At 43.9% G+C, this 17,492-nt stretch overlaps 1 protein-coding gene across 1 annotated transcript in view; it reads left to right on the top strand.

Moving 5' to 3' along the window:
- The first annotated feature begins 7,867 nt into the window (after positions 1–7,867).
- The window catches only part of LOC140468867 (multiple C2 and transmembrane domain-containing protein 2-like), a 487,492-nt gene continuing 477,867 nt past the window's right edge, over positions 7,868–17,492 (top strand). The window contains exon 1 of the mRNA XM_072564927.1: positions 7,868–8,118. The gene's annotated coding sequence lies outside the window, so the exon portion shown is untranslated. The remainder of the gene's footprint in view (positions 8,119–17,492) is intronic.

A 17,492-nucleotide genomic window follows, 5' to 3' on the forward strand; every position in this document is an offset into this window, starting at 1 on the left:
AGGGTTACACATTGATGGAGAGAGAGAGAGAGACAAAGAGAGAGAGAGGGTTACGTAATGATGGAAATACAGAGAGAGAGAGGATCACACATTGATGGAGATAGAGAGAGAGTGGGTTATACATTGATGGAGAGAGAGATAGAGGGAAGGTTACACAGTGATGGAGAGAGAGAGAGGGTCACACATTGATGGAGTGAGGGAGATAGAGATAGAGATTTAGACATTGATGGAGAGAGAGAGCGAGGTGGACAGTTACACATTGATGGGGGGTGTGGTTACACATTGATGGAATGAGAGAAAGAGAGGATCACACATGATGGCGATAGAGAGATAGAGGGTTACACATTAATGTAGAGAGAGAGAGAGGCTTACACATTGAAGGACAAAGAGAGAGGGTCACACGTTGATGGAGAGAGAGAGGGTCACACATTGGTGGAGAGAGGGAGAGAGAGTGATGGTTACATATTGATGGATAGAGGGAGAGGGTCACACATTGATGGAGAGAGAGAGGGTCACACATTGATGGAGAGAGAGAGGGTCACACATTGATGGAGAGAGAGAGAGAAGGTCACACAATGATGGAGAGAAAGAGAAGGTTACACATAGATCTAGAGAAAGAGGGTCACACATTGATAGGGAGAGAGAGGGTTATACATTGATGGAGATAGAAAGAGAGGGTTACACATTGATGGAGAGAGAGAGGGTTACGCATTGATGGAGAGAGAGAGGGTTACGCATTGATGGAGAGAAAGACAGAGAGGGAGGGAGGGTTACACATTGATGGAGAACGAGGGAGTGGGGGAGGATTGCACATTGATGGGGAGAGAGAGACAGGGTTACACATTGATGGAGAGAGAGAGAGAGGGTCACACATTGATGGCGAGAGGGAGATAGAGAGAGAGTTAAACATTGATGGGGAGAGAGAGAGAGGTGGACAATTACACATTGATGTAGGGGGGTTACACGTTGATGGAATGAGAGAGAGAGAGAGAGGGTATCACACAGGATGGGGAGAGAGATAAAGAGAAGGTCACACATTGATGGAGAAAGAAAGAGTGAGAGTTACACATTGATGGAGAGAGAGAGAGTCACACATTGATGGAGAAAGAGAGAGTGAGAGTTACACATTGATGGAGAGAGAGAGAGAGAGTCACACATTGATGGAGAGAGAGAGAGAGAGTGAGAGTCACACATTGATGGAGAGAGAGAGAGTGAGAGTTACACATTGATGGAGAGAGAGAGAGAGTCACACATTGATGGAGAGAGAGAGAGAGGGTCACACATTGATGGAGAGAGAGAGAGTGAGAGTTACACATTGATGGAGAGAGAGAGAGAGTCACACATTGATGGAGAGAGAGAGCCAGAGTCACACATTGATGGAGAAAGAGAGATAGAGAGAGGGTCGCACATTGATGGAGAGAGAGAGAGAGGGTCACACATTGATGGAGAGAGAGAGTGAGAGTTACACATTGATGGAGAGAGAGAGAGAGAGTCACACATTGATGGAGAGAGAGAGAGATAGAGAGAGGGTCACACATTGATGGAGAGAGAGAGAGTGAGGCTTACACGTTGATTCAGTTAAAGAAGAATATTTTTTCTTTGACTACCAAATGATTTGGAACCTGCATCTTTACCCAATGAATCTCCAGAGGGAGACAAACTATAGGAACAATGTGTGTTATATGGAAGCAGTGCAGGACCTGAGCTGGGACATAAGGTTCATTGCACATTTGCTCAAGTCTGGAGTGACCAGAGGAGAAAGGCAGATGGAAAGGTTTGAGAGATTTGCTTTGAAGAGTGGTTTCGAGACTGGGGGAGATTACTAATCCAGTCACAGATTCCACCTGTGGGTGATTGTTGGTTTGTTCATTATTGTAACTTTTTTTTTCGTAACATTAAGGCACCAGTTGTTCTGATGGTAACAATATCCATTTGATTAGATACAAGGCATTTGAAATAAAGGGGAAGGATTATGGATTATGACCAGGGCATGTTACGCATAATCTCTGCCATGTCAGATAAACTCAAATCCCTTTGGTCCGTTTGCTGACTGAAGGTAATTCTTTGTGCTTATGTCAGTCTCTCTCAGCTTTTCCCAATTTCCTCCCCTTCTCATGACTCAGTCATGCTGACTTTGTATTCTCCTCTTGAGTGGTGAACTACCCTCCCTCAATCAATCCCTATCCCTTACCGTGTCTTCCCACCCTTGCTAACAGTTATAATTCTTGAGTCGACAACCTTTGCGTCTGCTGACAGTCGTATTTGTTGCCATTTCCTCTCTCACTGACCAACTTCCTTCCTGTTGCGTTCCACCTGACCCAGCATTGTCCCCTTATACTCTGACCAACAATCACCATTCCTTTTCACATTGTTTCTGTATGAATGGACAGCAATGTCCACGTATGTATAAACACTGGCATTGACAGCTCGCCTTTGACCAGGTCTTGGTTCACAGCTGGTGAGACTTTGCCCGGTCTTACCTCACTTGGTTTTTATTTTCAGTAGGGTGAAAGAGAAAAAACAGGATTTTTGAGAACATTGAGTCTAACGCCTGTGGCGAGAATTGTGTTGGAATCCCTAATGATAGGGTAACTGAAGGCCTTGAAACTTTTCACTTGCTCAAGTAGAGCCAGTATGGAATCATGACAGGTAGGCCGTGCCTGACAAACCTCATTGAATTTTTTCAAGAGCTGACTAAGGTACTGTACAGGGGAATGTCTATGGATGTTGTTTATGTGGACTTCCAAAAGGCACTTGATAAAGTCCCACATAAGTAACTGTCAGCTAAGGAGGAAGGTCACGGAGTTGAGGACAAATTACTGACACAGCTGAGAAATCGGTTGATTGGCAGGTGACAGAAAGTAGGGATAATGGGTAGAATCAGAGAATCATAGTCAAGATTAGAGTGGTGCTGGAAAATCACAGCAGGCCAGGCAGCATCTGAGGAGCAGGAAAATCGATGTTTTGGGTAATCCTGATGAAGGGCTTATACCCAAAGCATCGATTTTCCTGCTCCTCAGATGCTGCCTGACCTGCTGTACATTTCCAGCACCACTCTAATCTAGACTCTAATCTCCAGCATCTGCAGTACCCACTTCCACCTCATAGAATCCTAAAACCCATACAGTGTGGAAACAAGCCACTAGATTCTCCTAACTACACATTCTTCCACATTATTTGGTCAATAATAAGGCAAGATAAACCTATAAGAGGTTCATCTGAGAGACCAGTCTCCTCTGTGTCAGAAGGTTGTGCATCCCACTGTAGTGACTTGAGAACAATCCAACCTGACACACTGGTGCCTTGCTCCCTGAATTGCTGTCCTTGGGAGAAGATGTTAACCTGAAGGCTTGCTACCTCTTTCAGGTGGATCTAACAGATCTTGGCAAGAATTTGAAGAAGAGCACAGCAAATTTCCATCAGCGTCCTTGACAATATTTATGGGCAGGTGATGGTCTAGTGGTATTATCTCTGGGCTGTTAATCCAGAGATGAAAAGGGTGACTCTGGGCCGGCACAGTGGCTCAGTGGTAAGCACTGCTGCCTCACAGCACCAGGAATCCAGGTTCAATTCCAGTCTGTGTGGAGCTTGCACATTTTCCCCATGTCTTTTTGGGTTTCCTCTGGGTACCCTGGTTTCCTCCCACAGTCCAAAGATAAGCAGGTTAGGTGAATTGGCTATGCAAAATTGCCCCATAGTATTCAGGGACGTGTAGGTAAGGTGCATTAGTCAGGGGTAAAAAATGTAGAGTAATAGGGTAGGGGAATGGGTCTGGATGGGTTACTCTTTGGAGGGTTACTATGGTCTTGTTGGGTCAAATGGCCTGTTTCCACACTGTAGGGATTCTATGGTTTGTAGCACAGCAGGCCAGGCAGCATCCAAGGAGCAGGAAAGTCAATGTTTTGGGCATTAGCACTTCATCAGGAATGAGGAGGGGGAAGGAGGATGAGAGATAAATAGGATGGTGTGAGTGGGGCTAAGGGGGGAAGGTGATGCAGGTGGGAGGTGACAGTGGTAAGTTGGTGCTGAGGATGAAGCGGATAGGTGGGAAGGAAGATGGGCAGTTCAAGAGGGCGGTGCTGAGTTGGAGGGTTGGATCTGGGATGAAGTGGGGGGGGAGATGAGGAAACTGGCAAAATCAACATTAATCCCATCAGGATGGAGGGCCCCAAGGTGGAAGATGAAGTGTTCTTCCTCCAGGCATTGGATGGCTTGGATTTGGTGGTGGAGGAGGCCCAGGACTTTGCATGTCCTTGGCGGATAGGGATGGTGAGTTGAAGGATTTGAACACAGGGTGTTTGGTTTTTTTGGTGGGTGTGTCCCAGAGATGTTCCCTGAAACATTCTGCGAGTTGGCGTCCTGTGTCCTTAATATAGAGGAGACCACATTGAGAGCAACCGACACAGTAGATGAGGTGAGTTGATGTGCAGGAAAATCTCTGCTGGAAGAATTTTTTGAGGCCTTGGATGGAGGTGTCGGGGGAGATGTGGGTGTACGGTTTATACCTCTTTGGTTGGCAAGGGAAGGTGTTGGGTGTGGAGGGTGGAGTGATGGGGGTGTGTGGACCTAACGAGGGAGTCACGGAGGGAATGGTCTCTGCGGAATGCAGGTGGGGTGGGGAGGGAAATATAACTCTGGTGGTGGGTTCATAGCTATAAAAATGGCACTCATGCATTTGTTGACATGAATGCATGGTGAAACCTTCAGCACCAGTCTATCTTCTCAGGAATATGCTTAAGATGTATTCACCTACTGATCATTTTATACCATCTGGTGCTACGTAGCATTATAATTTTTAAAAATTCTTTCCAAATGTGGATGTCATTGTCTGGACCAATATTTATTGTCAACCTCTAGTTGCCCCTGAGAGGGTGCTGGCAAGCTGCCTTTTTGAAATAGAACCCCTACAGTGTGGAAGTGGGCCATTTAGCCCATCGAGTCCACACTGACCCTCTAAAGAGCATCCCATCCACACTCACCCCGTCTCTGTAAGCCTGCCTTCCCCACAGCCAATCCACCTAATCTACACATCTTCAGACTGCGGGAGAGAACCGGAGCACCTGGAGGAAACCCATGCAGACACGGGGAGAATGTGAAAACTCCACACAGACTGTCACCTGAGGCTGAAATCAAACCTGGGTCACTGGAGCTGTGAGGCTAACTACTGAGCCACCATACTGTCCTCTATTTACTGTATTCGGGTGGGGACAGCCACAATACCATTAGGGAGGGAATATGACAAGTAACACTTGGTGAAGTATTTCCAGGTTGGGATGGTGAGTTGGGGGTTCTTGCAGGCGTTGCTGTGTCCGTCCTTCCAGATGGAAATGATCATGGGTTTGGAAGGTGCGGTCTGAGGATCTTTGGTGAATGTCTTCAGTGCATCTTGTAGATAGAACACACTGCTGCCACTAAGCATAAGTGGTGGAAGGAGTGACTGTTTATGGATGTGGTACCAATGAAGTGGGCTGCTTTGTCCTGAATGGATGTCAAGATTCTTGAATATTCTTGGAGTTGAACCCATCCAGGCAAGTGGAGAGTATTTCATCACACTCCTGACCTGGGCCTTGTAGATGGTGAACAGACTTTAAGGAGTGAGAAGGTGAGTTATTCACCTCAGAATTCCTAGCCTCTAACTGCTCATAGTATTTATATAGCTGGTCCAGTTCAGATTCAAGTCAATGGTAATTCCAGGGTATTAGTAATGAAGGATTCATTGATGGCAAAACTTTTGAATGTTGAAGGGTAATGGTTAGATTCTCTCATTTGGAGATGGTCATTGCTGGAAATCTGCATAACACAAAAGTTACTTGCCATATGTTACTGCAAACTTAGATGTTGTCCACGTCTTGCTGCATTTGGACATGGACTGCTTCAGCATCTGAGGAATCATGAATGGTGTTGAATATTGTGCAAGGAAGACCAACTGAAGATGGTCAGATCAAGGATGCTATCCTGAGGAGCCCCTGCAGGTATGTCTTGGAGCTGAGATGACGACAACTAACATTTGTGCAAGGTGTGACTCTAACCAGTGGAGAGGTTCCCCCCGATATTGATTGATTCCAGTTTTGCCCTTGATGCCACATTTGGTCAAATCTGGCCTTGATGTCAAGGGCTGACACTACCACCTCACCTCTGGAATTCAGCTCTTTTATGTATTCTAGAGGTCTGTAGCTCTAATGAGGCTAGGAGCTGAGTAGCCTTAGCAGAATCCAAACTGAACATCAATGTACCTCTACACCGTGCTCCTGAGAGGGTTGAGTGTCTGAGGACAACATCGATTCATAATTATTTTGTGCTTTTACCAGAGCAAAACATCACAAAGACTTCACTAGAGAATTATGGAATAAAATTTCATACTGAGCCACATAAGGAGATACTTTGCACATTTATTTATTTGTGGGTTGTGGGTGTCACTGGCTGGGTCAGCATTTATTGTCCTATTTGCCCTTGAGAAGGTGGGGATGAACTGCCTTCTTGAACCATTGTAGCCCACTTGCTGTGGGTTGACCCACAATGCTGGTAGGGAGGGACTCCCAGGATTTTGACCCAGCAGCAAAATCCTGATATATTTCCATGTCAGGATGTTGAGTGTCTTAGAGGGGAACTTAAAGATGGCAGTGTTCCCATGCATCTTCTGCCCTTGTCCTTCTAGATGAAGTGGTTGAAGGTACTTTGGTGCATGATCAAAGAGGTAGAGTTTAAGAATTGTCTTAAAAGGGGAAAGATAAATGAAGTGATTTAGGGGGAGGGAATTTGTGAGTTTAGATCATAGACAGTTGAAGACACAGCACCAACGATGGAAGAATTATAATTCTAGAAGCTGAAGCTGCCAGGATTGGGCAGACCAAAAGGATTCAGGAGGGATTATAGAGTTGGAGGAGATTCTAGAGTTAGGGAGGAGGAGAGTGATTTTGAAAGAAATTTAAAATCAAGATATTTCTTGAACGGGAACCAATGTGAGTCAGTAGGTGGGACTGTGCAAGTACACAGGCACATGGGGGACGAGCCAAAAATGTTCCAGAATCATCTGAACCATGGGGTGGCACGGTGGCTCAGTGTTTAGCACTGCTGCCTCACAGCACCAGGGACCCAGATTTGATTCCAACCTCGGGCGACTGTCTGAGTGGGGATTGCACTTTCTCCAGCTCCGGGTGCTCCAGTTTCCTCCCACAATCCAAAGATGTGCAGGTCAGGTGAATTGGTCATGATAGATTGCCCATAGCGTTAGGTGCGTTAGTCAGGGCTAAATGTAGGGGAATGGGTCTGGCTGGGTTACTCTTTAGAGGGTTGGTGTGGACTTGTTGGGCCGAAGGGCTTGTTTCCATACTGTAGGGAATCCAATCTAGTCTGCCAGTAATAAAGGTACAAGTGGTGGCTTCAGCAGCAGATCAGCTGGGGCAAGGTCAAAGTGGGACAATAATGTTGTGGAAGTGAAAATCTTATTCTGAATACGAGGAAGCTCAACTTGAAATAAAACATGACAGTCAGGTTGTGAACAACCTGGTTCAGTCACACAGTTGCCAGGGAGAGGGATGGAGCTAGTAACTAGGGAACAGAAACTGGAATGAGAGATTGAAGGAGAATGTGTCTTCATGTTTTTAATTGGAGGAAATTTGCTTATACAATTCTAGACAGGACAAGGGGGATAGCAGCCTTTATTGAGGAGGGAGCAGTGTCAATGTTAAGATCTGTTAAATAATAATTGTTTGGTGCAAATCTATTGATATTAACATAAAAAATCTTGTCAACAAACTGAGAAGCCAAATTAATGAGGATGCTGCAGGGTTTTTTTTTAGGTTAAAAAGGAAGCATCTTTTATATTTCACCCTCTGGGTCCTGTAGACCCTGCTGTGAAAGGGATTGTGAGGGCACAGGTCCACGTTTCTGACTGACACAGGCATACAAGGGCAATCTATACATTACACCCACACTGGAGCCTGGCAGAGCTGAGCATTTACAATCGGCAGAAACAGAGGACCTCCCCTTTAAGGTCTGGACGAGGAAGTGAGAGAGAGGGAGGCTTCCCCTGAATGAGGCTGGAGCGAGGGGGAAGAAGACACAGAGAAAAGGCACAGCTGGCAAGAGCTCTCAACACTAACGAGATGGTCGCTGAAGGTGTGTGCATCTTTATAATCTCTCTAATTGTTGCATTTAATCCGTCTCTCTTTCTCTTTTTACAACCGACTGCAAATCGGCCAGTTTCCTAATTTGCAGAATGCATGTTTGAAATCTCCTGGTTAGAGAAACCCTCCAGCTGTAACAAAACAAACAAGCCTGAAGTTGGTCAGCCGAGTTGTGAGTTTGCAGAACTTTGAATCCTGTGGACTGAAATTCACACTCTCCTGTCTTCTTAAACAACAAGAACAAAATTGCACTGGTTTTACCAGTGAATTCAAACCAGCAGCGATTGAGGAGAAAGATTGATGTGTTGCAGCCACATTTAGTATAGTCTGTTCATCTGTGTGTTGGACGTGGTTGTGGCTGAGGAGATAGTGAGGGATCCAACAAACTGGGTCTCCCCATTCAGTCTAATGTTGAAAGTGTCACCACATCAACAATGTGGAATATTTAGCCTGCGTCCCTCTGTCCAGTCTGGCGATGCATTGTGCAGGGCAGGAGCAATGCTTTGTTTTTAAATCTCCTGCTTCAGAGATATTCTAACCATCAAAAACTGCTCTGAAGAGTGCAGATATGAATCATGTGTGCTGTGGTAATCTGTTACTAAATAATACTTGCTTTTTGCTATATTCTGCACTTGTGAATTCACAAGTTGAAGTTGTTATTCATTTGGGACATTTATAGAATCATATTCTCAGCTCTTCCAACATGGGTACAATGCCAATGACCTAATTTTAGAGGAATAAAAACGTGTCATGAGAGAAACATAAAGCATTTTCCTGGTCACGGATAGTAATTTCTAGGCTTTGCTCTTGGACTGAATCATTTGCTAATATAATCACATACTATAAAACAAAAATAGCTTTTCATTGCAGTTATTGCCACAAAGCCTTTACATCTTCATCAGTATTTGGCAGGCCATGCTGTTGTGACCTTGTGCGATTTACTTTGCATTCTGGCCTCAGAATCCTTTGTGGTTATAGAAAGTTTAATTTGAAAGTGTGTCAGAACCAGTGGTGACACAGTTGGCAATCAGAGGGGTGCAGTTTTAAGATGAGTGGCAAAAGGTCTAGTGGGGATTTTAAAAAAATCATGTTAGGATGTGAAATGTGTTGCCTGAAAGGATGACAGGAACAGATATAACAATAACTTTAAAATGATGAAAGTATTTCCAGTTTCTGGACAGGCCATTTGGCCCGTGACAGTATTATTGTTCCATATGAACCTCCTCCTACCCCCTCCATTTAAGTCTGTTTGTAGATTCTTCCATTCTGTCCTGCATGTTTAGTTAACTTCTCCTATTTATAATAAATCGTGCATTCTATGAGAGATTTGTATGTTATTTGTCTCATTTTCTGCTTCTGGTAGTCAGTTCACCATGTCTGGATAATGAACTTTCTCCTGAATTCCCTGCTGAACTTATTAGTTATTGTGTATGCATAAAAGCTTTGTGTTACAGACCTTAAATGTTGTTGAATCAAGAGACATGTTGTCAAAGATTTTCATTTCACGTTCATCATGATAAACGCAAGAATACCAGATTTCAAACATTTTCAGCAAATTATACTCCGAAGAGAAAACAGTGCTGATTGGTTGGTAGGAGAAAGTGAGGAAGGCAGATGCTGGCGATCAGTGTTGAAAAGTGTGGTGCTGGAAAAGCACAACAGGTCAGGTAGCATCCAAGGAGCAGGAAAATCGACGTTTCGGACATAAGGCCTTCATCAGGAATATGGGTGAGGGAAGGGGACTGAGAAATAAATAGGAGGGAGGGGGCAGGGGGAAGGTGATAGTTGGGGGGATCATAGTGATGGAAGGGTGGAGTGGATAGATGGGAAGGAAGATGTATAGGTAGGACAGTTCAAGAGATGGTGCTGAGGTGGAGGGTTGGATTGGTTGTTGAGTGAACTCTGGCTGTTGGTTGCATGGGAAAAGCAGCAGGAATCATAGGCATCGCAAGCTCCTTTTAATAGTTTCAGAAATAAGGCTTGAACATATTCCTTTTGTTTGCAGCAAACAGACTCACAGTGTGAACGTGTGTCGGCTTTAGCAGACGTAAATGAGCCGCTTTATCAGCTCGACAGAATGGTGGTGTGGAAATCCTGTTACCATTCCTGTTGTTTGGTCCATGGCAACACATTGGCCCAACTGAGCCAAGTTGCCCTTTGTTCAGGAAGGGATTGAATCAGGTTCTATCTAAATGATGGAAAAAACAGAAACAAGGGATCCTTGGTAGAGTCTGGGCACTTAGATCATTAAAATATTACAGCAGGTAGATAAAAAAGAATCAAAGACAAAGACAAAGAATGATAACCTCCAAATCTAGAATACAAAGGGTAGAAGTCATGCTTTGCCTGTCCAAACCCATGTTTAGACTTTACCTGGTGTGTCATGAGCAGATCTTGCCACCATACCGTATTGGTCTTGGAAAGAGTGTAAAATGTTATCTGGACTCCAAATGTTAAACAATGAAGCGAGATCACACTGGAATGTTATTCCAATGAATTTAGGTTAAAGAATGACTCAATCAAATTATTTTCAAGGTAATAAAGTGAACAGATAGACTACGAAAAATGATTTTCCCTGATAGGATTGTCCAGAATGCAAAGTCAAACATTGGCCTTTCTGGAGTGCAAATAGGAAATAATTCCACGCACAGGAACGTTGAAACTTTTATTTTAGAATTTTCACAGACAGCGGTTAATTTGAAATCTGAGAGTAATAGATATTTGTTAAATAAAGATACTAAGGAATTTGGAGTAAGAATGACTCTTATGGGCTAACGTTGTAGACCAGTCGTTATCCCACAGAGTGTGGGCTCACGTGTTGACTTCTGCTCCTATTTTTAAGAAGACATTTCCCTCTGGATCATACAGAGGTACCGGCCCTCCAATCTGGCACCCTGAGGTATTGCCAGGTGGTGGATACTGTGATCAGTTCAGGTCAGCCTGGGGCTGGTGGGATCAAGGGTGAAACACTGGCTCAGTGGTTAGCACTGCTGTCTCAAAGCACCAGGGACCCAGGTTCGATTCAACCCTTGGGCGACTGTGTGGAGTTTGCACATTCACCCCATATCTGTGTGGGTTTCCTTTGGGAGTTGCGGTTTCCTCCCACAGTCCAAAGATGTGCACATAGGTGGATTGGCCGTGCCAAATTGTCTGCAGTGTTCAGGGGTGTGTAAGTTAGCTGCGTTAACCATGGGAAATGCGAGGTTATGGGGATAGGCTAAGGGGATGGGTCTGGGTCTGGGTGGGATGCTCTTTGGAGGGGGTGGACTCGTTGGGCATTCCTGAAGAACGGCTTATGCCCGAAACATAGATTTTCCTGCTCCTCGGATGCTGCCTGGCCTGCTGTGTGTTTCCAGCATGACATTTTTCAACTCTAGTTGAGTGGAATGGCCTGTTTCCACACTGTGTGGATTCAATGGAATATGAGAGATCTGTTCAGAAGAGTTGAGTGGAGCATGGGATAGAGGCCGGTCATAACTGATACACGTCTGGATCCATACAGCTCTGATCTGGATAGACAAAGCAAGTTATTTGTTTCCAGGTTTTCAAACCATTCTGAAAAGGCCTGTCTGAGACACCCTCAGTGTCTGGATAACCTGTAATTATAAGGAAAATATTTGGAAGGCTATGGGGAAAGGACAGAGGAATTCGATTAATTCAGTAGCTGAGTGCAGGCATGAGTTACATAACGTTTTACTGTTTGAGTTCTTCACCCAGTTGGCGAATAAAGGGTTTCAAATTAATTCGCTATTGCCTGTGGTGGTACCACCATTCCCAGCTAGAGGTTAATTTCCCCATCAAAGGTGCCCGGAGACAGTATTGTTGTGAGTGACAAAGAATATATTTCGACTCACCACAGCTGGCTGGAGAAATTATCTTGGTTTTATTGTTGCTGTGGATCCTGCCTGAGGATCTATTTGCTGTAGTTCATGATAGATTTTTTTTTGAAAAGAGACTCTTGATTGTTATAGTGTGTGCTACAGTTTGCTGAGTGAATAGGTTGATACAGTGAACAATGTACGTACAGCTCCACCTCCCACATTCACTGACACATCAGTGGGTACTCGGTTAATTTATACTTGTCAAGTCTGTTAAGGTGAGATACAGTTAGAAGACTTGGAAGAGGTGTTTCCGTTAGAAATGTTGATGGCCATTTTCTTTTTTTAATAATGGAGACTGCCCACGCCAAGGTGTCACATTTTAATTCCAATCCCTGGAGATGGGAGAATTCAGTCCCTTGCCATGGCTGGTGTGTATGGCGCTTACAAGTCGAAGGGGCAACTTCCCGTTCAGGTCCTCGTAGGCCTGAGGTGCTAATTCTGTAGAAGTGGGTCATCGTTTGTGGAAGGTATGTTGTTGAGGACTGAGCAGTAACTTGTTTGTAATTTCAACAGTGGGAAGTGTTTGGGAATTAATTTAAACAGCCATTTAAAGCTTTTTGATAGGTTTCCTGTCAAAATTATAGTCCACAATTGATGACTCTTCGGAAATTCTGCTGTGATTTTTATGACCCTTAGCGTAAAGACATTCTTTTCAAGCAAGCCTTTGGACACAGTGGCGGAGTGGTTAGCACTGCTGCCTCACAGCACCAGGGACCTGGGTTCGATTCCAGCCTGAGGCAACCGTCTGTGTGGAGTTTGCACATTCTCCTAGTGTCTGCATGGGGTTCCTCCTGGTGCTCTGGTTTCCTCCCATAGTCTGAAGATGTGCAGGTTAGGTGGATTGGCCAGGTTAAATTGCTCATAGCGACGAGGGATGTGCAGACTCAGTAGGTTAACCATGGGGTCTGGGTGGGATACTGTTCGGAGGATCGGTGTGGACTTGATGGGTTGAATAGTCTGCTTTCACTCTAGGGATTTTATGATTCTGTGATCTCTCCTAATATGGTGGTTCATATGGGGTGGTACAGTGGTTAGCACTGCTGCCTTGGGCGACTCTGTGGAATTTGCACCTTCTCCCCGTGTCTGTGTGGGTTTCCTCCAGGTGCTCCGGTTTCCTCCCACAGTCCAAACATGTGCAGGTCAGGTGGATTGGCCATGCTACATTGCCTGTAGTGTTAGGTGAAGGGGTAAATGTAGGGGAATGGGTCTGGGTGGGTTGTGCTTCAGAGAGTCGGTGTGGACTTGTTGGGCCGAAGGGCCTGTTTCCACATTGTAAGTAATCTAACCTAATTAGAGTACTTTAGTACTGCTGATAAGGCACATTTTGTTAAAGTTTTTTGCCTCTCATTTCAGGACAAATCATAAGAATACCAAATTAAAGGGAAAACCTCATTTAAACTGCATGAGGGGAGAGTGCTGATCAATTAACAAGTGGACTCTGGTCCATGGTAAAGCCTTGGCCAATGAGAATGCACTTTCCAACCAATCAGCACTCTCTTCTCATACTGTATAAATGCTGATTTTCTCCCTAAATTAGTATTCTTGAGAATTGTCCTGATGTGTGCAAGACAAAATGATTGAACAAAATGTTGTTTTTCAGCAAAACTCAAGTCCTGTGCTAACGATTGTCTATTCGTACAACATTTTGTTTGATAATTCTCTATCTTGGGATGTTTTATGCTGTAGCTGTTGAAGATGCTGTATACTTAGATTAGATTAGATTACTTACAGTGTGGAAACAGGCCCTTCGGCCTAACAAGTCCAAACCGACCTGCCGAAGTGCACCCACCCAGACCCATTCCCCTACATTTACCCCTGCACCTAACACTACGGTCAATTTAACATGGCCAATTCACCTAATCTGCACATCTTTTAACTGTGGGAGGAAACCGGAGCACTCGGAGGAAACCCATGCAGACACAGGGAGAATGTGCAAACTCCACACAGCCAGTCGCCTGAGGTGGGAGTTGAACCTGGGTCTCTGGCGCTGTGAGGCAGCAGTGCTAACCATATGTGATTGTTTTATGCCTTTGCCGTGGACAACAAAAGTGTAATCTTGGCATGCCAGAGGAGAGTTGCCACTCCTTGAATTTGACTGTCAAATTACTCAGAATTACTTCAACGTCTTTCTGGCAGAATGTTAATCCTCTTTATAATGCGACGTTGCCTGGAGGAGGACCATCATGCAGTGCAAGCTGGTGTTAAATGGAAGACAGATCTGTTTTTCACTCAGTGGCTGGTGAAGGGAGGTTAGATTATTTCCTGGTGAATGTTTTGTGCATTTTCAGAATTACTGGGATTGAGAGGGATCTCAGAGACTTCTGTGTTGTGGATTGTGGTCTTGAGCGGATTTGTCAAATAAAATATTTATTGGCACTTGGTCAACAGAATGTTTCTAGTCAATCTTTGGTGTAATTTAGAAGTGTTCTAGCCAGCAGGGTGATTGTGTAATTGTAAAATAAAAGGAATCATTACCTATAATTTTAGATGTTTCCAGTGAACTTTTTGGAATAGAGCCTGTTTGAAATATTGCTGCCTCAAGGTAATAATAACTTGGCTTCAATCATTGGAATGTTTCTGAGTACTTGGTTGTGATGAAAGTACAGAACATGCACAAGATTGAATGTGTTTAATTGGGCTGATTTTAACTTCTTTAATCTCATCCAGATGAGAAATATTGTGCACAGTATGTGGAATCCTTAATTTAAAAATAAGGACTGGTCTGTTAAAAAAGTGAAAAGGTAATAATTATTATTAGGATCGTAATCATGTAAGAAAGACTTGCATCTATGTAGCTTCCTGAAAGCGTTTTATAGTCAATTTGCACACAGCAAGGAGTTGATGACCAGATAATAATGTGGGTTAAAGAATTAATATTGGCCATGACACCAGTGGTAGTGTCCATCTTAGAAACAGTGGACAAGTGCTATGGAGCCTTTATTTGTTCATTTGAGAGGCTGGATTTGATTTGATATTCCATTGGAAGATGGCACCTGTAATGGTGCAGTGCTCTCTCAGTATTGCATTAGAGGCTCGGCTATAAGTTCAGTTCTTTGGGGTAATACATGATCTGATCAAAAGGATGACGCAAAATAAGTTATAATGCAAGGCTGTCAGAATGTTATTGACCATAAAGAGAGTTCGTCACCTTAGAGCCATTGAAATGATAAAGCACAAAAGGGGCCTGTTTGGTCCATTTTGTCTATGCTGACCCAAAAACATCTATTTGCTCTTTCTAATCCTGTCTTCCTGCACACGGCACATAAGGTGCAGTTCAGGTATTGTATAAAAGAGTTGGGGTCTCTTCCTCCACTAGCAACTCTGGCAGCGAATTCCAGATACCCACCACCTCTCTGTATAAAAATGGTTTTCCTCATGTCCCCTTTAATCCACCGAGCTGGAATCTATGACCCCTTGTTTTTGAACTCGTTGTCAAAAGCTTGCTATTTCCTGCTGTCTCACCCGGTATTTCTCAGTCAGGGAAATGAGCAAGAACATTTAGTCTCGATCCATTTGAAAGCGACTGAATGTACCAATGACTTAGATTAATGTGATTCTTCTGTGTTTGAGAGCCTCACTCTGTTTAGGTCCATTTTAGTTGGATGTTGGAGCTTTAATCTGCTTTTGCTCCTGATTCCTTTTGTGTGTCAGACTGACTTTCCCAGTCGTGGGTTGTCAGTCCTGGTGTGAAATACAGTATAGTACAGTGTCATAGTCATAGAGTCATACAGCACAGAAACAAACTATCCAACCAATCCATGCTGACCATAATCCCAAGATAGACTAGTCTGACCTGCCTTTCTATATCCTTTCCATAACAGGGTGATCAGAACTGTCACAGTACTCCAGAAGAAGTGTCACCAACATACTGTACAACCTCAACATTCCTTCCCAACTCTTATACTCAAAGGTCTGTGCAATGAAGGCAAGCAAGCTAAATACAGTCTTTAACCACCCTGTCTACGTGTGCTGCAAATTTCAAAGAATTATGTACGTGAACCCACCCCCCACATCCCCCCCAACCCGGTCACTCTGTTCTACAACACGTTTGAAAACGTGTTATATAAACGTGTTTTAATTGTCTAAGCTCTGCTCTTGTTTGCTTTACCAAAATGTAATACCTCGCATTTATCCAAATTAAACTCCATCTACCACTCCTCAGCCCATTTACCTAATCAATCAAGATCTCCTTGTAATCTTAGACAACTACTCTGTTCCACTATGCCACTAATTTTGGTCATGATTTGGAGATGCCGGTGTTGGACTGGGGTGTACAAAGTTAAAAATCACACAACACCAGGTTATAGTCCAACAGGTTTAATTGGAAGCACTAGTTTTCAGAGCACCGCTCCTTCATCAGGTGGTAGTGATGAAGGAGCATCGCTTCAAAAGCTTGTGCTTCCAGTTAAACCTGTTGGACGATAATCTGGTGTTATGTGATTTTAACTAATTACGGTGTCATCCACAAACTTGCCAACTCTGCCTTTATATGTTCTCATCTAACTCATCTGCCTAAATGACGAAGAAAAGTGGACACAGACCTCCAGTCCAAAAAAAAACCCTCCACCATCACTCTGTCTCCTGCTGTTAAGCCAATTTTGTATTCAGTTGGCAAGCTCTCTTTAAATCCCATCTGATCTAACTTTACTCATGAGTCTCCCACATGGAGTCTTGTCAGAAAGGCTTTCATGGTTTCAGCAGCTGTTCAAACTAAGGTTCTAACTCACCCTAGTTCTCAAAATCTCAAATGTGACAGCGCAGAAGGTGGCCATTCAGCCCATTGTGCCTGCAAACATTTTGTTACCGTGTTGAAGTATGCTTTGTTCCACAAATCTGGACAACACAAGTTTCAGTAGTACAGCAGATGCTTTATTATCAGACAGCTGATGTGAGATTCTCAATGCCCCAAAAGTAGTCGTGCGTCTACGTGTGGTGATACTTCCCCATGAATTTCTGCCCTACACATAAAGACAGTATTTTTTATAGAGATTAAACAAAAGGTTTATCAGTCATGTGATCGATTGTTAGTACATGGTTTAATGGGTAATTATGAATTTACAAAGCCCGGTGAATGTCGATGTCTTGTGAAAATGTGTGAATGGGTTACAGAAACTGATTATCGTATTCTTCATGTTGTTGATGCGAAGAGATTAAGACCGAAGGGTTTTGCCTGCTGTAAATGGGGGATTCACATACCTATGCTAAGACGGAGAGGAAGTAAGACAATGGGAGCAGGAAGCAGTTTAACAGGGTTGTGGCCAAAGCTATGAGTCTTGTCTGGGAAGGACAAACACCTCTATCTGAGGCTACAGGGGAATCCACATGTGTGGATCCACTAGGATCCTCTTCTGGGATACAGTCAACCTCCCTCCTAACTGAGATGACCTGTCCATATTGTAAGAAAACAGGCTTTCAGTTGATACTGCAGTGAGTCTTTTTGACAGTGGAATGTTTAACTCTTGAGTCCCCAATGTGCCCTGAAAGA

This window comes from Chiloscyllium punctatum, chromosome 48, assembly GCF_047496795.1.
Source record: "Chiloscyllium punctatum isolate Juve2018m chromosome 48, sChiPun1.3, whole genome shotgun sequence".
In the NCBI taxonomy this organism is placed as follows: Eukaryota; Metazoa; Chordata; class Chondrichthyes; order Orectolobiformes; family Hemiscylliidae; genus Chiloscyllium; species Chiloscyllium punctatum.